The sequence below is a fragment of the Chiloscyllium plagiosum genome, unplaced genomic scaffold (assembly GCF_037043375.1).
Source record: "Chiloscyllium plagiosum isolate Xiang-an unplaced genomic scaffold, Cpla_swu_hap1 HiC_scaffold_38, whole genome shotgun sequence".
NCBI classification, from domain to species: Eukaryota; Metazoa; Chordata; class Chondrichthyes; order Orectolobiformes; family Hemiscylliidae; genus Chiloscyllium; species Chiloscyllium plagiosum.
The window spans coordinates 89,883,426-89,908,624 of NW_028270176.1; the positions used below are offsets into that span (position 1 = coordinate 89,883,426).

The following is a 25,199-nucleotide window of genomic DNA, read 5'->3' on the forward strand; positions in this document are numbered from 1 at the left end:
CCCTCTCATTGCAGGGACAGATTCTGCTGTACATGTCAGAGCAGCTTGGCCTGAAAGGTTTTGGCCTGACATCCTCATCAGTGAGATTGCGGACTTCAATTAATTCATCCATCTTCTCCCAATAAGACCCATTATAACAATTTCTCTATCAGGCTGGGTGTTCATTCACCAACATCTGTCATTCAGCCAGGTAAACGGTTCAGGTTTGGTTTATGTCAGTTCCCTTTGTTGCCCCCTCCTGTCTGTCCAAGTTTAAGTTTTGATGCCAGGCGGTGCCATAGACACGGCCTTCTGGACTTTACAGGGTGGTGGGTCATCCCACCCAATGCCAGCCCTCTCTCTATACATACAGTCATAGAGACATAGAGATGTCCAGCATGGAAACGGACCCTTGGGTCCAACTTGTCTATGCTGACCAGATATCCCAACCCAATCGAGTCCCACCAAACCTTTCCTATTCATATACAGATCCAAATGCATTTTAAATGTTGCAATTGTACCAGTCTCCACCACTTCCTCTGGCAGCTCATTCCATACACATGCTACCCTCTGCATGAAAAAGTTGCCCCTTAGGTCTATTTTATATTCAAAGTTTGTGCGAAGATTTGTAGCTTGGGTGCTCGTTGTTGTGGTTCTGTTCGCCAAGCTTAGAGGCATGGCATTCAGCCACAAACTCCATCAACAAACACATCGACCTGGACCCAATATACCAACCACTACAGCGGACAGCTGAAACTGACAACCGGAAGCGGCAGGGACAGACCACTATAAACACCGGAGGAAACATCAAAGAAGCGCTTCGCAGGAGGCTCCCAAGCACTGATGATTTCGCCTAGCCAGGGGACGAAACGTTTACAACAAATCTCTTTTATATCTTTCCCCTCTCACTCTAAACCTATGCCCTCTAGTTCTGGACTCCCGAACCCCAGGGAAAATACTTTGCCTATTTATCCTATCCATGCCCCTCATAATTTTGTAAATCTCTATAAGGTCAACCCTCAGCCTCTGACACTCCAGGGAATACAGACCCAGCCTGTTCACCCTCTCTCTGTAACTCAAATCCTCCAACTCTGGCAACATCCTTGTGAATCTTTTCTGAACCCTTTCAAGTTTCACAACATCTTTCCGATAGGAAGGCAACCAGAATTGCACGCAATATTCCAACAGTGGCCTCGCCAATGTCCTGTACAGCCGCAACATGACCTCCCAACTCCTGTACTCAATACTCTGACCAAGAAAGGAAAGCATACCAAAAGCCTTCTTCACTATCCTATCTACCTGCGACTCCACTTTCAAGGAGATATGAACCTGCACTCCAACGTCTCTTTGTGCAGCAACTCTCCCTAGGACCTTATCATTAAGTGAATAAGTCCTGCTCAGAATTGCTTTCCCAAAATGCAGCACCTCGCATTTATCTGAATTAAACTCCATCACCACTTCTCAGCCCATTGGCCCATCTGGTCCATATCCTGCTGTAATCTGAGGTAACCCTCTTCGCTCTCCACTGCACCTCCAATGTTGCTCTTATCTGCAAACTTACTAATTGTACATCTTATGTTCGCACCCAAATCATTTATGTAAATAACAAAAAGTAGAGGACTCAGCACCGATTCCTGTGGCACTCCACTGCTCAGAGGCCTCCAGTCTGAAAATCAACACTCCACCACCACCCTCTGTCTTCTACCTTTGAGCCAGTTCTATATCCAAATGGTTAGTTCTCCCTGTATTCCATGAGATGTAACCTTGCTAATTAGTCTCCCATGGGCAACCTTATCAAATGCCTTACTGAAGTCCATATAGATCACATCTATTGCTCTGCCCTCATCAATCCTCTTTGTTACTTCTTCAAAAAACTCAATCAAGTTTGTGAGACATGATTTCCCATGCACAACGCCACGTTGACTATCCCTAATCAGTCCTCGCCTGTGTTGGCTGTAATAGAACTACCCAGGCTTTACAGCATTCTGTACTCACCAGTGAGAGCAATAATTTCAGACTCTGAATTCGGCCTTTCGTGTTATAATCTGTTTTTTCATTGACTGCTGCATACCTTGTTTCCTTATTTGTTTCCCAGCCCTAACTCCATTCCTCGTGGCATTGAGGCACTACCATTTCTGCTATTTAATCTCTCCTGCCTTCCCCCGTGTGACAGACTGTCATTTTGTCTTTGTCTTACCCCCATCTTCCTCACAACCTGTTACATTTCTGATGGTTCCCAGGCCTCTGTAACTTTCACTGCGCCCCCCGGGACAATGGCACGGGTTTTGAATTCTCTTCCTCCAGATATAATTGGAAATCTTTCTGGCTGCAGTTTGCCCCAGATTTTATTTTCAAAAACACAGCAATTGCGTCAGTCAGGTATATGTGAGAATTCATCAACAATTCCAAGCATTTTTATGTAATCTGTGACTCTCCCACAGATGTGCAGGGTTGCTCTATTGGCTGTGCTAACATGGTCTCTAGTGTGCAGGTTAGGTGGGTTGGGTTAGCCATGGTAAATGTGGGGTTATGGGGATAGGGTGGGAGAGCAGGTTATTGCAGACTTGATGAGCTGAGTAGCCTCTTTCTGCACCTCAGGGATTCGAACGAGTTGTGATTGTCATCACATTTTCCTGATGCCCGGTTCATTCAGCTCAGGTACACATGCTGCCTTTGTGTTTCTGTGGGTGCTCACTCACTCCTTTCCTTCTGTTTACATCAATTTCTCACTTTAGGTGAGGCTGAGAATGAATTTGTAAATACAAATATTCCAACCAAAACCACTCACAGTCAGGACCTGTTTCTGCTGCTGCCGTCACTCACAAGGAACAGGAAAATAAAAGTTCAGTCACGAAACTTACAGGAGCAAAGAGGCTATAACCACCAGGAAATGCTGAACAGCTCAAAACGCTTTTCTCAAGAAAAGAGCAGGCTGACAGTCAGCCTTTTACAAGTAGGAAGCTATGTGTTTTTGTGTTCAGAGATTTGATGTTGGAATCATTGGGTCTGAAGCATGGTTCACTGCCCCAGGTCACCAAAGTTGCTGTCTAAATGTGCATCTTTCTTTCTGTCTATCTGTCTGAGTTAACAATCAGATGGACAGGTCAGTGTCTGAGTGTTTTTCCAAATCCCTGATTGAATCTTCCTCCCCCACAATCTCAGGTGCCTCCCCACTCACTGTGTCACGGAGAAACTCTGTCGTTACAATGAGAACGGTCTTTGCTGTCGCCTCTCCTAATGCTTCCGCCTAATCCCCACTTCCCTTCATTAAATCCCAGCTGCCTCTAGTCCATCCACATGGGCATGTTGAAGAGCATGACAGGAGAATGGATTGAAACCGAGAGTTCAATAGCCAGAATGAGAGAGGAAGAAGGAAATAAACCGAGTTTGTGGATCCCAGGGGATACAGACTCCAGGCAGAGCCCTTTGTGGGCATTCCCGTAGAATTACAAGACAGCATTCCATGATGAGAGTTAAACCCGGGTGGAACGAGATGGACTACTGAACATTAGCAGGTTTAAGCTCAAACACAGGAGGTTTGTTCAGTCAGTAACAGTGTGTTAGACATGGAAGTGAAGTGAGCAGTGAGGGGAAATGTTGCCGAAAGCTGCAGATGGGCAAATTTCATTGGAACAGGAGGGGGCCATTCAGCCCCTCGACACTGCTCTGCCATTCAGGATGATCATGGCTGATTTCTGGCCTAACTTGCAATTTTCAAAACTCTCCAAACTCATCAATAAACTCCTCTGCAACAGACAAGATCAATATTGAAAAACTAATGATCTGCAAATGCTGGGAAATCAGACATAAAAACAGAAATTGCTGGAGAAATTCAGCAGATTTGGTAGCATCTGTGGAGAGTGAACCTTTGGGGTCAGGTGACCAGCTGCAGCTGACCATTCTGCCTTTTCTGTAACACTCTCTGGAACAGGTTCTGGTGCGAGAGGGATGAGATTGTCAATAACAACTGAGAAAACAGGAGGGGATGCTCAATCAGAATAAAACCCATTTTGGAAAAAGTGAGGACTGCAGATGCTGGAGATCAGAGCTGAAAATGTGTTGCTGGAAAAGTGCAGCAGGTCAGGCAGCATCCAAGGTGCGGGAGAATCGACGTTTCGGGCATGAGCCCTTCTTCATTCCTTATTGCACAGTAATCATTCTGTGAACAATTAATTCTGAGCCCTCTAAGGAAATATCAGGGCAGAGTTTGCAAAGAGGTCAGATTGAATGAGGGCCTTGGTGAACAAAAGTGAGACACAGACACAGAGGGGTTTTGGGATGGATTGAATCAAATGTTACCAATTTGCACAGCCACCAACATTACAGCAGTTACAAACGGGAGGGATCAAGAGCGTGGAATAAGAGCAGCAACTAAATCTTAAACATTTATGCAGCTGAAGGGGATGCTGGGTAAAGATACCACAGTTAGCACTTATTTCATTCCAGACACACTATCCAGGGAGCACATCCTTGCTGTATTTATCAAATCGAGCTCTTTAAGAATTTGCTCATTTCAAGTGTTTCATTTTAGATACTCCAGAGAAGACAGTTTCATGCCCTGCAAGGGCAATGCTGCTGTTAGAATTCAATTCACTGCGGCATGTTACTGGCTGCTTCATGGACTGGAACTGGCAACTGAGACTGTAAGGTCACTGTATAAAATATCTTCAATTGTATTGCCAGATTGCTGGACACATGGGGGGCTTTAAGAAAAAAAAACTTAACTTACGGGCATTGAGTGTCCATTGTGGGGGCATCCTGTTTAGATAAAATCTATTGATAATTGTTAGAATTGACTTGCACTGGCTCTGGCGAAGTGGTCAGAGCATTATGTCTGTCATCGGAGCTAGTAACAAACTTCCCATGGATTATAACTCGTACATGATAGAATAGGTGTGGGTCCTTCTTGTAAAGTTATTCAAAATGGTCCTAACTTACTTCCAGAAACAAGTGAGAGAAAGGCACATTACTGAGGTCATTGCATTAGTCCAAAATTAGAAATTGAGGAGAACTGAAGGGAGAGCTGGTGTTGGGAGTTGTAGTAATGATATGGAGAAACTTTTTCTTTACAGAGAGAAAGTTCCACATGGGAAACTCAGCTTTAACATCACATCAACTGCAGAGTCGTCCAATTCCACAGGTCCTGATCCTTATCGGTAATATGGAAAGGGAAAGCAGCATGCCTCGCCCAGAGAAATCATTCCTTTGCTCTGCATGCAGTTGAATATTTAACTGGTCATGTGATTTGCGAAGACACCAATGTTACAGGACCAGGGCTAGGGTAAGTAAACGTGGGGACTGTCGGAAGGAATTCGCTTACCCCTCCCAGCAGGACACACACCGATACAGTCACACTGGGGAGAGGCCATTCACCTGCACCACGGATGGGAAGGGATTTACTAAATCTTACAATCTGCTGAGGCACCAGAGAGGGCACAGAGGATATAGACCCTCCACCTGCTCCATGTGTGTGAAATAATTCATTCAAATCTCTCACCTGCAGAGACATCAGTGCATTCCCACTGGGGAGAGGCCAATCACCTGCTCAGTGTGTCGGAAAGGATCCACTAGGTCCTCTGAAATGCTGAAACACCGAGCTCACTCTGGGGAAAGGCCATTCACTTTCTCAGTGTGGGGAGACATTCACTCAATGCACTACCTGCAGTGACCCCAGAGAGCTCACTCTGGGGAAAGGCCATTCACTTGCTCCCAGTGTGTGGGGAGAGATTCACTCAAATGCATCACATGCTGAGACTTCAGCGAGCCCACACAGGGGAGAGGCCATTCAGATGGTCAGTGTGGGAGAGAGGATTCAGTGATTCATCCTGCCTCCCCCCCCCCCCCCCCCCCCCCCCCCCCAGTGAGCCCACACAGGGGAGAGGCCATTCAGATGGTCACTGTGTGAGAGGGGATTCAGTGATTCAGCCTGCTCCCTGAGACACCAGTGAGCCCACACAGGGGAGAGGCCATTCAGAAGCTCAGCGTGTGAGAGGGGATTCAGTGATTCATCCTGCCCCCCTGAGACCCCAGTGAGCCCATGGGGGAGAGGCCATTCAGATGGTCAGTGTGGGAGAGAGGATTCAGTTATACATCCTGTCCCCTGAGAGCCCAGCAGGGTAGGAGCTTTTTACCTTTCTGTGTGACAAGGGATTTGTTGGGTCTTCAACACGACTGAGAGCCCAGAAGTGCACACAGGGAAGTGGTCATCCCCTGCTCTGTGTGGGGTAGAGTTCACACATCACTGCAGGACTCTGATTCTGATGTTACTGTCCATCAGAGTCAGGACTGGACCTTGCACATGATGACACTGTTGGAGTATTGATGTTGTGGTTGTTAATCACATTAACTGGGCTGGAGTTGACTGAACTTACATTGTCACTTTCTGAACCTCAGGGTGTCTCTTTGGGCAGTAAGTCTCCACAAACAGTCATGTGACAATGAGCAGGGGGGCATCTATTTTGATTTAAATTGATTGTAGCACTGCTGCTTCACGACATCATGTACAAGGTTGGAGTCCAGCCTTGGCCAACGGCCTGTGTGGAGTTCCCACATTCTCCCCATGATAGTGTGGGTCCCCTCCAGGTGGTCTGGTTTCCTCCCACAAGCTAAAGATGTGCAGGATCAGTCGTGCTAAATTGCCTACAGTGTCGAGGATTGTGTAGACTAGTGGATCAGCCATGGGAAATGCAATGTTACTCTGGATTGCTCTGGGTGGGATGCTCTTTGGATGTTTGGTGGGATTTGATGGGCCAATGCTCTCCTTCCACACTGTAGGGATTCTAGTCTATGATTGAGGATAAAGGCTATAGAGCAGGGTGTCTTTGGAGATGGAGCATGTGGTGTGTATCAATGCTCTTGATGCCTTTAGATAGAGGTGGGCACCCCTTCATCTCCAGCGCTGACCCCTCACCCCCAACTCTACTTTGATTTCGTCCTTTCCCACTCTCCCACTTGTAATGGTTTGCTTTGCCCATAATGGGCTTTGTTTATAAATATTCAATTGGTTATTCAGGTGGTTTACTGCTATAATGGCGTAATGATGATTTTGATGGTGGGAAGGTTGCTGTGATAACACTTCTGGGTCGGAGAAATGGGGAAAAAAGAAAACTCCACAGCTCACAGGACGAGAACTGAAAAGCAGTTAAATCAAACCAAAGGTTCCGACAGGGGGTGAATATCTCCTGGAGTTTGAGAAACTGGAAAGTGATGGTGTCCGGGAGTCTCGGGATTTTGTTTTATACGGCGTTTGAAATGTTAAAACTGTTATATTCAGATCGTTTTGTTTCTTTTCTTTTCGTTTTATTTGTCATGGAATAAACTCTTACATTTTTTAAAACCAAATTTACAAACTTTGCATTAAAGACAAATGTTAAACAAAGTCCATCAAACCATCCCTCACTGAAAACTGATCTGGAAGCGCAATCTCCCGGAGAGTCCCTGTCCTGCCTACTCCTTCCTACCCGGGCTCCATGGTTATATACAGAGCTGGGAGATAGGGGCAGGAGGGGGGCTTTCGGCTTTTCAATCCTGCGCCACCATTCAATGGGAAACAGCTGACCATCCAGCTCAGTCTCCTGAGAAGATCGTAGTGAGCTGCTGTCTTGAACCATTTGCAGTTCATTTGGCGTAGATAGACCGACAATGCCGTGAGGGAGAGTGTTGCAGAATTTTAGCCGATTGACTCTCAGTCTTTGGTTCGTCAAATGCTGGTTTACTTAATCATGATCTGCACATGATTTTGAGATTTCAGTCTGTAAATCTTCATCATCTAGCACCCTGTATAAAGGAATATGTACAGATTAGAAATTCAGAAGACAATTTTAGTTTATCTGGAATATCTTTTTCCCTGTCTTTCTCTAAAGCTGTAACCCACTTACTCTCTCCCACCATTCTGACTCTGCTACCCCAAATGTACACCCTCCCCATTCTCATGGAGTTGCTGATAAACAGATCCATGCCACCGCTTCCCGTCCTGGTTTGACTCTGCAACCTTTTTGGGTTCAATTCCTTTCCCTTCAGTTGCTGCAAGTCAATAATGTAACAGCAGAATGAAACAAAAGGGAACAGACAGGGAGGTGGCTGATCCTGGACAGAAGAGGAACCTTCAGTCTGGGAGAATGGGTTAGATCCTTCTTGGTTTCCCATAGGTCGATTCCCAGCATTATGACGCATTGGGGATGTAACTTGGTCCCACGTGGGTGTGGTGACACCTTAATTCCCCGGCAGATCAACACTAAAAGCGGATGTGTTCCTCCTTCAGCCAATCACAGTGTGAAGTCCTTTCCGCTCGGTACCCCAAAGCACATGCTCCAAAATCCGCCCACACTCTGTACATGTACAGTGCCGGGTTTCCCCACACACGTGTGGTCCCCTGCCTCAGGGATTGTGGGAGTTATAGTCCCCAGGAAGCTACTTGAGCCCTGTCTCTGGAAAGTGAATGAAAAGTGTGGGCTGGAGGGTGTTGTCTATCAAATCCCCATTCAGACACACAAGACACGTAGGCTGTCATTGGGTTTCACTGAGACATTCGTTTCCACGACCTGATTTCTGACGTGAGGAATATAGATTAAGCAAATTGGGTGATAGAGAGGTTAATAAGGAGAAGCAGATTTTAAGCAGAGGTAGTTGAGTGGTTAGCATTGCTGCCTCACAACGTCAGCGATCTGGGTTTGATTCCAGCCTTAGGCGACTGTGTGGAGTTTACACATTCCCCTGACGTCTGCTCCAGTTTCCACCCACAGTCCAAATCTGTGCAGATTAGGTGGATTGCCCATGCTAAACTGCCCAGTTTCCATGCATGTGCTGGTTAGGCAATTAGCCAGGGGAAATGCAGGGTTACAGGGAGTGGGTCGGTCTGAATGGGATGCTCATCATAGGGTTGGTGTGGACCACTATAGGGACTCTATTCTATTCTCATGAAGAAGAATGTACTTATCTCGATGTGTTGTGAATCTGTGGAATTCCCTATTCAAAATGCGGTGGATGCCAGGACAATGAGCAAATTTAATGGAGAGATACAGATTTTTAATTTGCAATGAGTTGAAGAGTGAGGGAGAGCAGGCAGGAAAATCCAGCTGAGACAGAGGTGAGCTCAATTATCACTGTATTAAATGGTGGAGCTGGTTCGAAGGGCTGCATTGCCTCTCCTGTGCCCAGTGCTTATCTTCTTACAGTAACAACTGGAAAGCTGAATCCAAAACTCACCACCTTCACCAAAGGAGATTTCTGGAAAATGCAGGATAGTCAGGTGGATTAGCATTTCAAACTTAGAAGATGACGTAGCATATAGGAGATAATGATTTTGCAATTCTAAACTGAGGGGAGACAGTGATTTGTGATTTTAGATTGTGTAGTACATTCACACCGTCCAGAATACTCTGTCGTGAATATCTATCCTGTATTTTATTACAAAGCCAAGGTCTCTGACAATGAAAACCAAAACACTCAGCTAACATTGTCTCACCTCGTAATCTGATAAAAGACTTGTGATAAGTATGGTCAAATTTAGAATACAGTTGGAAAGCGGGAAGATTAAATCCAATCCAGATCCTGTGCTTAAACAAAGGAGACTACAATAGGATGAGGCAGGAGTTGGCTAATGTAGACTGGAAGCAAAGACTTTACGGTGGGACAGTTGACGGACAGTGGAGGAATATCACCGAATTTTTCAAACCGCTCAGCAAAAGTATATATCAGTGAAAAGGAAGAACTGTAGGAAAAGGAGTAATCTGCCATTGATGGCTAAGGAAATAAGGGAGTCTATCAAATTGAAATAGAAAGCATACAAATTGGCAAAGACAAAGGAGAAACTAGGAGATGAGAAAAACTTTAAAGATCAACAGAAAGCTAGATGGGATTGGGGGAGAAAAGTGATGAGCAGCTATCCCCAGGGACAGAATAGCAGTTTACACGGCTAGAGGGGAACCTATTGTGTTGGGAACATATGGCCTCTGGAATTGTTGAAGCACTTAACTGTTACTACAGAGATAATCCTGATCACGTTACAAATCACAGCACACTCCAAAAGCTTGTACTTCCAAATAAACCTGTTGGACTATAACCTGGTGATGTGTGGTTTTTAACTTTAACCACCCCGCTCCAACACCGGCTCTTCCACATCAGAATCCTGACAGACAGCCCCACTGAAACTGAAGTGCCTGTCAGATACCTGACTGAGCCACCGGGGCGTGGGGGAGGGGTATGTGGTTTAACCACAAAGTGTTGAGCTGAACTCGACTTTCTAACTGCCGTTGCCATGGAGATAATAAAGAGAGACAGCGGCCATTCAAAACCACAAACCACAAAGGTATAAGAATGGGAGTGGCACATCGGATAGGCGGGGAGTTACCTGATGCTGCCTGGAGGTGTTCTGCATGTACACTATCCAGGGAACTGCCATGTCTCATCAATAAAGACTCAAAGAAGACCTCTCAGAGTTCTGTGCCTAGTTATTCCTATCCAGCAGGGTTCAGGAATATGGGTACACAGCAGTCAGTCTTCACAGTGGAGGGTACGAAGAAAATGCCAGTAATTGATAAGGATACTGAGGAAGGTGAGGACCAAGAAACAATCATTATCACGAAAGCGTTAGAGTTGGACAAACAAATGGAGCTAAAGGTAGACAAGTCTCTTTGCCCTGATGGAATACATCCCAGGGTGCTACCAGAGATAGCGGGAGAAATAGTAAATATACTTGGAGTCAGAGTCCTACAGCAGAGACAGGCCCTTTGGTCCAACATGGCCCATGCCGACCAGAATGTCCATCCACGCTAACCCCATTTCCATGCACTTGGCTCATCTGCTTCTGAAACTTTCCTATCCATGTATTTGTCGAAATGTCTTTTACATGTTGGTAACAGACCCGCCTCAACCACTTCCACTGGTAGCTCAGTCCGTATACATACCACCCTCTGTGTAAAACAGGTGCCCCTCAGCTTCCCTTTCATAATTTCTCCTCTAACCTTAAACTGATGCCTCCACTCCTTGATTCCCTGGGAAAAAGACTGAATGCATTCTCCTTATACAAGCCTCTTATACACTTCCAGAAAAGATCCCCCCTGTTTCCTCTGCTCTAAACAAAATAAAAATCCTCACTTGCACAACCTCTCCCGCTAACCCAGACCCCTGAGCCCTGGCAAAAATCCCTGTAAATTTCTTCTGCACTTTTTACAGTTTAATAATTGAAACCTACATTACATTCATCAGATTTCCAGTGTTTCCCAAAGGCACTGGAGCCGACGTGACAACGCCAATGGATTAAAAGCCATGATCGATAATTAAGCCCTTTACAACAGTCCCGCTTTCATAGTTTTTTTTTCCATGGTGCAGGTATCGTGGTGTCTTTCTGGTTGCATGATTAATTAAAAACTTGTCCTCATACAAAACAATTCTGTAGCTTAATTGTTCCTGGGAAATGTGCCATGTTTTTCAGACTTTTAAAAACAAATGAACTCTCTCTCCACAGTCACCACACTAACACGGACTTAGCTGCGTCTCAGTAATGTTTCCCGTCACACTGACATTTGAAATATTCGCCCATGGACAGAATACACACCTTTCCTTCCACATGAAAAGGCCAATGATATTCAGATCGGCACGGATCAAGTAACCATCAAAACGGAACAGGAAGTTCAATTTGAATTTCTCATCCACAAATCCGCCCTTTCAGAACCCTACAATAGAGAAAACAGGTCACCACCGTTAGCACAGGATGGAAATTCATAAGACAATTATAGTATTACATTGTAGTTTCTTTGTTTTCCCCAAAGCTGAAAATCTCAGTCTCACAATTGCTCTCTTCTGTGAACTGAAATCCAAACCAATCTCCTCACTCCTTCCCACCACACCCAGTTCTAACACTCTCTCCTCTCTTTTCATTCAGTTTCCTCGCTCCTGCCTGCAGACTAAGAACCAAAAAGTGGGCAGCACGATGGCACAGTAGTTAGCACTGCTGCCTCACAGCACTAGGGTCCCAGATTCGATTCCAGCCTCGGGCTCATTCTCTCCGTGTCTGCGTGGGTTTCCTCCGGGTGCTCCAGTTCCCTCCCACAATCCAAAGACTGATAGTGCAGGTCAGGTGAATTGGTCATGATAAATTACCCATAGTGTTAGGTGCTTTAGTCAGAGGGAAATTAGTCTGGGTGGGTTGCTCTTTGGAGGGTCCGTGTGGACTGGTTGGGCCAAAGGGCCTGTTTCCACACTGTAGAAAATCTAATCAAATCAATGAGTCTGACTCAGAGCCTCGTGGGTGTTGATGAATACTTCCCCCACCTCCCAGGGGTCCTTCCTGGTCAGACGCACATTGATTTTATTCCCCTCAATCTGGAACGTCTTACTCATTTCCCCCACTCCGACCTCTGATGAGAACCATCCTGCACACACTGTCCAAATCATATCTGGTTGAACTAAAATGAAACAGATTAGAACTCTAATTACAGGTCCACCCCTGTCCCTTTCCATAACATTCCTGAATCATCATAAGAATGCTTCCCCATTGACACTTTGGCCACTCGTCAGGATACCAGGGAAGGGGCCATTCCGCTGGGTCCTGTTTTCAGAGGGAGGAACTGCCAATGACAGATTAATCCCACACACCCACAGCCTCCCTGGCACTGACCCATACTGCACATTCGCCAACAATTGCCCAGCACTGCGCCTGTGCACTGGTCTCCCCTCCTACAGCACATGCTCCAGATCACACGGGAGCCTGGGTGATTGACAGCAGCTGCTGCCCAATAGGGTGGAGGGGGCGGGGCTGGAGGACTGGGACAGTGGGATTGTAAACAATGAATGAATGTGGAGGACACTGGGGGATGGACAGGTCAGTGAGGGACAGGATCAGTGCAGCAGCAGGAGGGGATCCTGGACAAACTGAGCAATGGGAGAGTCTGACAGGAGAGAAACTACAGGAATGTTCTGGTTCGAGGCTCAGGCAGGGACAGCTGGAAGACAATATGGCCTGGTGGCTTGGGCACGTTTTCTAATCAGCCTCTTCAAAGCCGCTGTTACCAAACCCTGAACCCAAGAGGGAGATGGAGTTTAATTTAGATAAATGTGAGGTGCTGCATTTTCGAAAAGCAAATATTAGCAGCATGTATACACTTAATGGTAGTAAGGAGACTATCACCACTTCTTTGTGGGCTAGTGGAAAGAAGGGAAGATTTTCTCAATCTCACTCACATGGAAACTCCATGAACTCCTCCCACTTACTTTCTACGCTGGGGATGGGGACAGAGCAGATGGGAGTGGGTTAGGGATATAGGGACTGCCTTTCAAATGGAACTCACCTGTGTTGGTGATATCAACAAGACTCAATACACAGTCACTAACATAAAGCTGGCGTGCGTGAACTTTATCCAGAATATTAACATCTATAACTGGGTGACGCAGACCCCAATGTACAGAGTTAAGTCCTGGATATTATAACAGCTTTGTGTGTGAGAAATCACATCTCATGAACTTGAGTCAATTTTTTTGAAGTAACAACAAAGTGGATTGATGAGGGCAAAGCGGTGGAAATGATCTACATGGACTTCAGTAAGGCGTTCAACAAGGTTCCCCATGGGAGACTGGTTGGCGAGGTTAGATCTCATGGAATACAGAGAGAACTAGCCATTTGGATACAAAACTGGCTCAAAGGTAGAAGACAGAGTGTGGTGGTGGAAGGTTGCTTTTCAGACTGGAGTCCTGTGACCAGTGGGGTGTCACAAAGGATCGGTGCTGGATCCACTAATTTTCATAATTTATATAAATGATTTGGATGCGAATATAAGAAGTAATGTTAGTAAGATGACACCAACATTGGAGGTACAGTGGACAGTGAAGAGGATTATCTCAGATTACAACAGAATCTGGATCAGATGGTTGAATGTGCTGAGGGCAGGCAGATGGAGTTTAATTTAGATAAATGTGAGGTGCTGCATTTTAGAAAAGCAAAATATCAGCACGGTGTATACACTTAATGGTAAGGTCCTCGGGAGTGCTGCTGAACAAAGAGACCTTGGAGAACAGGTTCATAGCTCCTTGAAAGCAGAATCGCACGTAGATAGGATAGTGAAGAAGGTGTTTAGTATGATATCCTTTATTGGTCAGAGCACCGAGTATAGGAGTTGGGAGGATATATTGCGGCTGTACAGAGCATTGGTTAGGTCACGCTTGGAATATTGCATGCAATTCTGATCTCCTTCCTATCAAAACAATATTGTGTAACTTGAAAAGGGTCAGAAACAAATTACAAGCATGTTGCCAGGGTTGGAGGATTTGAGCTACAGGGGGGAGGATGAATACACTGTTTTCCCTGGAGGTTCAGAGGCTGATGGGTGACCTTTTAGAGGTTTATAAAATCAGCAGGGGCATGGATAGGGTAAATACACAAGGTCTTTTCCCTGCGGTGGGGAGGAGGTACGATGGGAGGTTGGAGACAGAGGGGAGAGACCGAGAGCGGAGGGTGACCGTTATTTTGTAGATTACAACGCAACCCTGTTCCTGTTTTCTCCCTACCCCCTTCAATCTCTCCGAAGGGCTCAGAACAAGTGCACAGTCCTTGGAAAGTAGAGCTTCAGGGCGATCAAGTGCTGAAGGTTGTATTTGGGACGCTGACCTTTATTGGTCTGTGCACTTATTAATAAGTGGACCTGGGTTCAATTCCACTGTCTGGATTCATGTCTGTGGCCACAGACACGCCTGTCTCCCTGGCTACTGGATCCCCTGTCACTATAGCTCTGCCATTCTCCTTCCTGCAGTTCTTTGCAGCGGAGCTATCTGTGGTGTCATGTCATCATCTGTTGCTGATTTCCCCTGAGACCCCAATCCACCTGTTCCCCACTTGTAGAATCCCAAGTGGTGCACAATATCTGTCTGAGAAGGGGAACGATGACTGGGGAGTCCTGCACTTCCTTCCTGAGCCTTTTACTTGATCTGATGGTCACCCATTCCCTTTCTGCCTGTGTAACCCTCACCTGCAGTGTGACTAACTCACTAAATATGCTGTCCATAATATTCTCAGTATTGCTCCACAGTGAGTCCACTCTCAGTTCCAGGTCTGAAAAGCAGTTTCCCAGTAGTTGCACATGGGCACTCTTCCTGCACACATTGCCGTCACGGGCACTCTTCCTGCACACATAGCCGTCACGGACACTGGAAGCGTCCCTTATTTCCCATATTTTGCAAGAGGAGCACACCACTGGTCTGAGGTATGCTGTCACAACGTCTTTCTAGTTTCAGCTAGTTACTCCAATTAAGAGAATTTAAATGACCTAGCAACCTTCCTTCACTGCAAACATTTCCATTATAATCAAAAGCCCGATCTTTACTTAAGACGACATTTTACACTTTTAAAAACTGTTTTAAAAAAAACTCAGCAGGTATCGCTTACAACTTGGCTGTTCCCATTGGGACCATGTGAATTTCTGAATGGTCTGAACTAAAACTGAAACTGAGGTTCACCTTCTTCCTGTCTCACCTCGCTCTGTTTACACCCAACTCCAAAACACTCTCATTTATGCCAAGCAGCCCTCACAGTGCAGCCCTGTCATTCTCATTGTCTGCTCCCACCTACACTGCCCTCAGCCTCCTGTACTGTTCCAATGCATCTCAATGGGAGGTCAGGAACAGCATCTCATCTTTCAATTCAGCCCTTTGTAACCCCAGAGTCAACATGGACTTCAGCAGTTTCTGGATGAACAGACACTTGTGAGAACCTGGAACATTTCACCTGAAATGGTGCTGGAATTTGCGTCCACAAGGAATTTTATTGAGAAGTTTGCAGGGAATTGAAAATAAGGAGTTTACAGGTTAACATCATGAAGTGGGTGATTGGGTCTAAATCTGACAGTTCCTAGAAAGAGACGAGGTATAATTTGGATCAATTTGTTCTCCATCTCAGGCTAATACCCCCTTCCACATCTGCAGGGTCCAGAATTGAGCACAAACCCCAAGGGTGATCCAACCACAGTTTGAACATCTTTCTTCTTTTTGCTTGAAAAAAAGATACTTGCACACAGACAGAACAGACACAACTTTCACCTTCCACAGTTAAATGTCAATGGTATTCAGATCCTGATGACCCTGCTGATGATAGAAAATTGCTTTTGAGATCCCTGTCTCAATTATTCTCAATTAATATCCTATAAAATGAATTGAAAAAACAAAACTCACAGTCAGTGCAGGCTGAACAGTAAAGACAAATATTTCTCTTGGTATGTGTTTGATGTTTAAATGCTCCTCTTCAAAACAGCCGCACCCACCCAGGAAGAGGACATGTCCATGTGCCTCTCTGTACCTTGCCCCCAATAAAGATGGCGGCCATAACCCAGGATCTATCAACGCCTGAGGGCCACAGCCATTTTCCCTTTTGCTGTAAACGTGGGACCAAGAGTTCTAATTCAGGCCTAACTACATGTACAGGGTGTAATTAAACCCTCCCAGTCTAAACCGGATCCAACTCCCCTTTCCTGTTTCCTCTTCCTGCACACACCAAGGGTCATTCTAGGTCCAGTGACCCTTCCTCAGAACAGATGGCAGCTGGGAAAATTAGAATATCTACAGTGTGGAAACAGGCCATTCGGCCCAACAAGTCAACATCCATCCTCTGAAGAGTTTCTCAACCAAACCCATCCCCCGACCCTATTATTCTACACTTCCCCTGACTAATGCACCTAACCTCTACATCCCTGAACACTACGAGAAATTCTGCTTGGCCAATTTACCTAACCTACATACCTTTGGACTGAAGGAAATAGGGGTATAAAGAGTAGATAATAGGTGAGGTCAGTGCCCAAAAGAAACAGTAACATTTGGAAAGACAAAGGAGTGGATAACAATCTGGTGGGAGGGTGCTTGGCTGTTAATGAAGGGCACAGGAACCTGTGTCTGGCAGCATCTCAGTGGAGCTGGTGGAAATGGCAGCTGATGATCTACGTTCTGCTACAAAAAAGACCCTGAACTTCCAGCTGCCTGCTACTTTAACACACGAGTCTGTACCCTGGCCAACATCTGTCTCATGCTTACTGCAGTGTTCCAGTGAAGCTTGATGCAAGCTGGCAGAACACTCCAGGACATACCAAAACGCCCCGTATTTCAAGGACTGCAATTTCCCTTCCTGTGTGGTCAACAACACTCTCCAGTGTATCTCCACCACTTCCCACACCTCTGCCATTGAACCACACCTCCAACTGCAACAAGGATAGAACCCCCTAGTCCTCACCTTCCACCCAGATACAATGTACCTGCAATTGCACCACCTACAATCAGATCCCACCAGAGGTATATTTCCCTCTCCATTCCTTTCAGCATTCCACAGAGACCATTCCCTGTGAATTCCCAGTCAGATCCATCCACCATCCACTCCCAGCACCTTCACTTGCCAATGCAAGAGGTGTAAAACCTGTGCCCACATCTCCCCCTCACCCCCAAAGGATTCTTCCACATCCAGCAGAGATTTTCCTGCACATCCAACCACCTTACCTATTACGGCCTTTGATTTCGGTGTGGTCTCCTCTCCACTGGGGAGTCAGGACACCAACTTGCGGAATGTGTCAGTGAACATTTCTGCGATGCATGCACCAACCAACCCCACCATCCTGTGGCCGACCACTTCAACTTCCCCACCCACTCCGCCAAGGACATGCAAATCCTGTGCCACCTCCACAACCAAATCCCAGCCACCCGACGCCTGGAGGAAGAAAACCTCATCTTCCACATTGGGACCCTTTAACCACAGAATCAAGGTTTCCTCATCTCCCCTCCCCTGCCTTAACCCAGATCCAACCCTCCAACTCGACACCACCCTCTTGAACTGTCCCACCTGTCCATCTTCCTTTCCAATTATCCACTCTACCCTCTCTCCATTACCCTCCATCTATATCTACCTATTGCCTTCCTAGCTCTCTTCCCACCATCCCCACACATCCCTCTTATTTATCTCTCAGCCCCCTTACTACTCCCCCTCCCCCACCAATCCCGGTATTCCTGATGAAAAGAATATGCCCAAAATGTCAATTCTCTTGCTCCTGAGATGCTGCCTGACCTGCTGTGCTTTTCCAGCGCCACACGTTAACGCAAGCTGGAAGAAAAACAACTCATCTTCTACTTGTGGACCCTGCACACCTCTATCCCCAGTATCAAATTCAATAATTTTAGGTTCTGAACTCTCCAATGTCTTTGCGCCCGAGCCTTTTACCCCACATACCAGGCCTTGTTATCACAGCCTACCATTACACATTACCTATGGTTTGCCACTAACAGCCCCCATAAACAGCTATTCACCCTCCACCAGCCAAATCATTATCCATTCCTTTGTCCAACTGCTCCCATCTCTTTGGACTCGATCACCACCTATCATTTACTCCTTACCCCTACCTTCTGCATATAAACTGACATTTCTTTTCAGTAACATCAGTTCTGAGGAAGGGTCAGCAGATCCAAAATATTAACTCTGATTTCTCTTCACAGATGCTGCCAGACCTGCTGAGCTTTTCCAGTCCCTTTTGGTTGTTGTGTGAGATTTACAGCATCCGCAGTTCTTTTGGTTCGAATTTACAAGGAATTTCTAATTCAGGTCTAGCAGCCTAAAGCCATGTATTTATAAACACTCCCAGTCCACAATAGTTCTATTTCTTCCCCAGACTTTGCAGTCTCTCCCACTCCCTTCACACTCACTAAGTCCCCTCTCACCGTGACACTGCGCCTGCACAGCTTATGGCCACAAGTTGGCCTGCTGGACCCATCTCAATTCACTCCCATTGGCTGGAGGATGACGCCTATTCTCCTATTGGTCTGAAGCTGCTGTCAATCACCGGGGCCCCATTGTGACATGAGTGGGTTCCTCCCATGAGCATCGGATGCTGAGGGGTGACCTCATAGAGGTTTATAAAATCCTGAGGAGTATGGATGGGAAAAATAGACAAGGTCTTTTCCCCGGGGTGGGGGAGTCTAAACGAGAGGGTGTAGGTTTAAGGTGAGAGGGAAAAAATTTAAAAGGGACCCAAGAGGCAACTTTTTTCACACTGAGATTGGTACGTGTATGGAATCTTCTGTTCAGGGAAGTGGTGGAGGCTGGTACAATTACACCATTTGGCATCTGGATAGGTATGTGAATAGGAAGGGTGTTGGCAAATGGGACTAGATTAGGTTGGGATATCTGGTCGGCATGGACCAGTTCGACCAAAGGGTCTAATTCCATGCTGTATGTCTCTATGACTCTGCCCTGGGATGAGCTTCATCATTCACAGTGAATGGGGCAGTAACACTGAGCACAGGGGTTTGTGGCTATTCAGCCCATTGGGGATGTACTCTCTCCCGCTGGAGATGGTGCCAGTCTATCCCAACTCACCACCCATTTGTCTGTAGCCCTCCAAATCCTTCCTTAAAAAAGTTAAATTCCAAATTTGTTTTGACAATAACTACTGAATCTGCATCCAGCTCTCGGTCAAACTGTTCCAGATGCTAAGATCTTAGTGAGTAAAATAATCTTCACATTTTTAACCTGCATTATTTGCCAGTTATCTGAAGGTAGTTACTAAAAATTGTGACGTTAACAAATTCTCCCTCTGTCACTCGGTAAATTAAATATCCTGGAAACAATCCTGCTCCTGGTCGAAATCACTGCCTAACCTTCTCAGCTCCAAGGAGAATTATCTGACCTTCTGTTAACTCTCTATAAAAGAGAAACCCATCTTAATTTTAGTAGTGCCATAAAGATGTACAGCAGAGAAACAGACCCTTCGATCCAACGTGTCCATGCTGACCAGATATCCTAAATTAGTCTCATCCCATATGCCAGTTCTTGGCCTATATCCTTCTAAACCTTTGCTAATCACATACAACATCTCAAAGGCATAATTGGGTAAATGTACCAGCCTACACACTTCCTCTGGCAGCTCACTCCATACACGTACCATGTTCAGCTGGAAAACATTGCCCCTTAGATCCCTTTTAAATCTTTTCCCTCACACCTGAAGCCTGTGCCCCCAAACTTTGGACTCACATATCCTGGGAATAAGACCCTGGGATTTCACCCTATCCATGCCCCTCATAATTGTATCCAATGCTCCAGGGGAAACAACCCCAGCCTATTCAGCCTCTACCTATATAGCTCAAACCCTCAACCCTGGCAACATCTTTGCAGATCTTTTCCAAGCCCCTTCAAGTTTCACAATATCATTCCAATAGCGGGGAGACCAGGACTGAAAACAGGATTCCAGAAGTGGCTGAATCAATGTGCTGTGCAGCCGCAAAATGACGTGCCAATTCCACTACTCAATGCACTGACCATTAAAGGCAAGTACACCAAACACCTTCTTCACTACCCTGCCTATGATTCCACTTTCAAGGAACTATGAACCTGCACTCCAAGGTCTCTCTCTCCCAGGACCTTCCCATTAAGTATATAATTCCTGCCCTCATTTGCTTTTCCAAAATGGAGCACCTCACATTTATCTGAAATAAACTCGATCTGATAATCCTCAGCCCATTTGATTGAAGTCCCATTGTACTCTGAGGTAACCTTCTTCGCTGTCCAGTGCGCCTCCAATTTAGATGTCTACTGTAAACCCACTAACTATACCTCATATTCACATAGAAATCATTGATATAAATGTCAAATTATAAATGACAAGCAGTGGACCCAGCACCGATCCTTACACCATATTGCTCATCACAGGCCTCCAGTCCGAAAAGCACTACCCTCCGTCTCCAACTTTCCAGCCAATTTGTATCCAAACAGCTGGTTCTCTCCGTATCCCATGGTGTATAACTTGCTAACCAGTCTGTTATGTGGAACCTTTTTGAATGTCTTTCTGAAGTCCAAATTAGTAATTTATGTACAAAGCCATGCTGACTATCCCTACTCACTTCTTGTCTTTCCAATAACATATAAACCTGTCCTTCAGAATTCCTTCCAACACCTTGTCTGCCACTAACTTCAGGCTCACCTACCAGCCTTGGCCTTAACAGGAACATACTGTCTATGTACTCTTGTTGTCTCATTTTCACAGGCCTATGGAGGCAATGGCAGATGAGGACATGGAAACAGTCATTCTCAGTAAAGAGGTAATGTTGGGAAAGATAACAGCCCAAAAGTACATGGGTCTCCTGGCCATGATGGAATGCATCCCAGGGGACTAAAAGAGATGGTGAAGGGAATATTGTCCTTCATTGCCAGAGGGATAGTTATGCTGCAGCTGTATAGGGTGCTGGTGAGGTCACACCTGGAGTACTGTGTACAGGTTTGATCTCCTTATTTCAGCAAGGATGTACTGACACTGGATGGGGTGCAGAGGAGGGTCACTAGTTTGAGAGGGTTGGTATATGTGGAGAGACCGAATAGACTGGTACTGTACTTGTTGGAATTTAGAAGAATGGGTGGTTGTATTGGAAAAAATAAAACTAAGAAGGGAATAGATAAGATAGAAGCGGGGAGTTTATTTCCATTGGGGGAGGGGCGGGTCAGCCGAGAGAGCATAGCGTCAAAATAAGGGGGTATCTGATTTAGGACAGAGTTGAGGAGGAACTTCTTCAGTAAAGGGTTATGAATCTGTGGAATTCCCTGCTGAGTGCAGCAGTTGACGTTATCAACTTGAAAGACAAAAGATAGATTTGCAAACAGGAAATGAATTAAGGGTTATAGTGAGGGAGCAGGAAAGTGGAGCTGAGGCCATGAAAAGCTCAGCCCTGACCTTATTGAATGGTAGTGCAGGCTTGAGGGGCCAGATGGTCTACTCCTGCTCCTATTCCTTCTGTTCCCATGTTCCCACTTCCCAGCCATCCCTTTACCTGGGGGTTGCAAAGAAATATTGAAAGTTCTCGCCTTGTACCGTCAGAATTCCCCTTTGTCCAACTTCGAACACCAACTTTTAGATCTGGTCTATTATTTTCTGCAACTATTTTAAAACTACTAGAATTATCGTCAGAGAATCCCAAGTGTGGAAGCAGGCCATTCGGCCCATCACATCCACACTGACCCTTAGATCCTCCTACCTTACCCCTGTAACGCTGCATTTCCCATGGCCAATCCACCCAACCTGCACATCCCTGAAAACTATGGGTAATTTCACATGGCCAATCCACCCAACCTGCACATCCCTGAACACTGTGGGCAATTCAGCCTGGGTTATCCACCCAACCTGCACATCTTTGGACTGTGGGAGGAAACCAGAGCACCCGGATGAAACCTACACAGACAACCTCAATAAGGTGATCATCCTGTTCCTATTTCCCAGTTCCACCCAAGTAAGTTCACCGGGTGAACCTCCATGAATATCCTCCCTAAGCACAACAATAATGTTATCCCTAATCAAAAACACCATTCCACCTTCTCTCTTATCCCCCTTTCTATCCTTCCTCTTACATCTATTCCCTGGAACATTAAGCTACCTGTCCTTTTCAACCTAAGATACATTTCTGTAATACCCACTATATCCCAGTCCCATGTTCAAAACCATATCTTAAGCTCATCTGCTTTCCCTGTCAAACCTCTTGCACTGAAATAAATGCAGTGTGCAGTGCTATCAAAAGGACAGACTGATGGGCAGAGGGGGTGGGATGGCCCTGTTGGTGAGGGATGACGTTCAGCCCCTTGCAAAGGGGGAGACACAGAATCAGGAGATGTACCATTAGATTGGAGGGTGGCTAATGTTGTCCCAATTTTCAAGAAAGATGGGAGAGAGAAAACAAGGAATGAGAGACCGGTTAGCTTGATGTCAGTGGTGAGAAAGATGCCGGAGTCAATTATAAAAGATGAAATTATGGCTCATTTGGATAGCGGTAATAGGATTCGTCAGAGTCAGCATGGATTTCCTGTCGGAATGGCAGGCAGTGACTAATGGGGTACCACAAGGTTCGGTGCTGGGACCGCAGCTGTTTACAATATACATTAATAATATAGATGAACATATTAAAAGTAATATTAGCAAATTTGCTGATGACAAAGCTGGGTGGCAGGGTGAAATGTGAGAAGGATGTTATGAGAATACAGGTTAACTTGGACAGGCTCGGTGAGTGGACGGATGCATAGCAGATGCAGTTTAATGTGGATAAATGTATGGTTATCCACTTTGGAAGCAAGAACAGGAAGGCAGATTACTATCTAAATGGAGTCAAGTTTGGTAAAGGGGAAGTACAACGAGATCTAGGTATTCTTGTACATCAGTCAATGAAAGCAAGCATGCAGGTACAACAGGTAGTGAATAAAGCTCACTGCATGCTGGCCCTCATAACAAGAGGAATTGAGTATAGGAGCAAAGAGGTCCTTCTGCAGCTGTACAGGGCCCTGGTAAGACCGCACCTGGAGTATTGTGTGCAGTTTTGGTCTCCACATTTGAGAAAGAGCATTGTGGCTATTGAGGGAGTGTTGGGTAGGTTCACGAGGTCAATTCCCGGAATGGCGGAATGATCATATGTTGAAAGATTGGAGCGACTGAGCTTGTATACACTTGAGTTTAGAAGAATGAGAGGGGATCTGATTGACACCTACAAGATTATTAAAGGGTTGGACATTCTGGAGGCAGGAAGTATGTTTCCACGGATGGGTGAGTCCAGAACCAGAGGACACAGTTTAAAAATAAGGGAGAGGCCATTTAGAACAGAGTTGAGGAGAAACGTCTTCACCCAGAGAGTAGTGGGCACATGGAGTGCACTGCCCCAGAAGGCAGTGGAGGTCAAGTCTCTGGATACTTTCAAGAAAGAGATGATTAGAGCTGTTAAAGATAATGGAATCAAGTGTTACGGAGATAAGACAGGAACAGTATACTGATGGTGGACGATCAGCCATGATCATAATGAATGGTGGTGCTGACTCAAAGGGCAGAATGGCCTATTCCTGCACCGATTGTCTATTGTACCTTGTCAGTTCAACCTCATTCTGTGCCTTGCCTTGCCTGCCTTGCCTGTCTAACTTCTCAACTGTTCCAGCCTCAGACTTACCTCCTTTCTCACTATCTCTTTAGGTTTACCCCCACTCCCTCACTGGATTAATGCCTCCCAAGTAGCACTAACAAATCTCCCTGCTTGGACATTAGACACCTTCCAATTCAGGTGTAATCCATCCTTCTTATGCACGTCAATTCTACCCGAGCAGAGATTTCAATGATCCAAAAATGTGAATCCTTCTCCCCTGTATCAGATCCTTGGCTGCGCATTCATCTACTCTACCCTGCTATTCCTACTCTCTCTAGCATGTGGCACCGGGAGTAATCCAGATATTACTACCCACAAGGACCTGCTTATTATCCTACAGGCTAATTTGCTATATTGTCTCATCAGGACTTCATCCTTTTCTCTTATGTCATTGGTGCCAATGTACAGCGACCTCCCACTGATCATTCTCCCCTTTCAGAATATTCTGCAGCCTCAGAGCCATCCTTCACCCAGACAGTAGGGAGGCACCACGCCATTCTGATGTCTCACCTTTAGCTACAGAAACTGCAGTCTGTGCTGCAGACTAGAGAGCCCCCCATCACCATCGATCGCGTGGAACCTGATATACCTCACATTACACTAGATACTTGGCTGTCAGTGCGATATTCCCCTGAGAGTGTAACCCCCGATGCTTTCCAAAACAGTATACTTGTTTGAGATGGACATAACCACAGAAGACTCCTGCACTACTTGCCCTCCACTCCTCCCTTTCCGAGAGGAAACCCATCTACCTGACTGGATCGGCAGTTTTCCTAACTTTCTGAAACTGCCACCTATCACACCCCCCGGCTCCTGTAAATTCTTCATTACCTTTAACCATCGCTCCATCTGATCCATGAAATCCTACAGGATTTGCATCCTCACTTCCTGCAGACAATCAGGATCATTGAAACTTTCCTTAATCTCCTACATCCAACAGGAAGAGCACATCACTGTACGAATGGCCATCTCTGCACCTTAACAGTCCACAGACCCAGGAAAAGGCACACAGTCTTACAGCTGTACAAAACACTACTCTAGAATAAATTAGTACCAATATTTTATATTAAAAAACTTAATCAAAGTATCATAAGATGTGTATTTAAAGATATAAACCGTCGCCCTACTGAATGTTGTAGCTTTACTAAAATACAACAGACTAAGTTTTATCTTTGAAGAGACTGAAACCCACTGAGCTGTGAGTCACAGATAAACAGCACTAAACAGAACCTTCGGTCAAATTTGTCCATGCCGACCAGATATCCGAACCTAATCTTATCCCTCTTGCCAGCACCTGGGCCATATCCTCTAAAATCTTTCCTATTCAT

General features: G+C 45.7%; 2 long non-coding RNA genes across 2 annotated transcripts in view; one reads left to right on the forward strand and one right to left on the reverse strand.

Annotated features, from left to right (window-relative positions):
* Positions 1-25,199, forward strand: part of LOC148139732 (uncharacterized) — a 215,966-nt gene that overhangs the window by 61,121 nt on the left and 129,646 nt on the right. The gene's annotated exons all lie outside the window — the stretch shown is intronic.
* Positions 6,493-24,837, reverse strand: LOC148139733 (uncharacterized). Its single transcript, XR_015753668.1, has 3 exons — positions 24,703-24,837; positions 11,534-11,651; positions 6,493-7,755 (listed from the first exon to the last, which is right to left on the reverse strand). It is a non-coding gene; the product is annotated as an uncharacterized LOC148139733 (long non-coding RNA).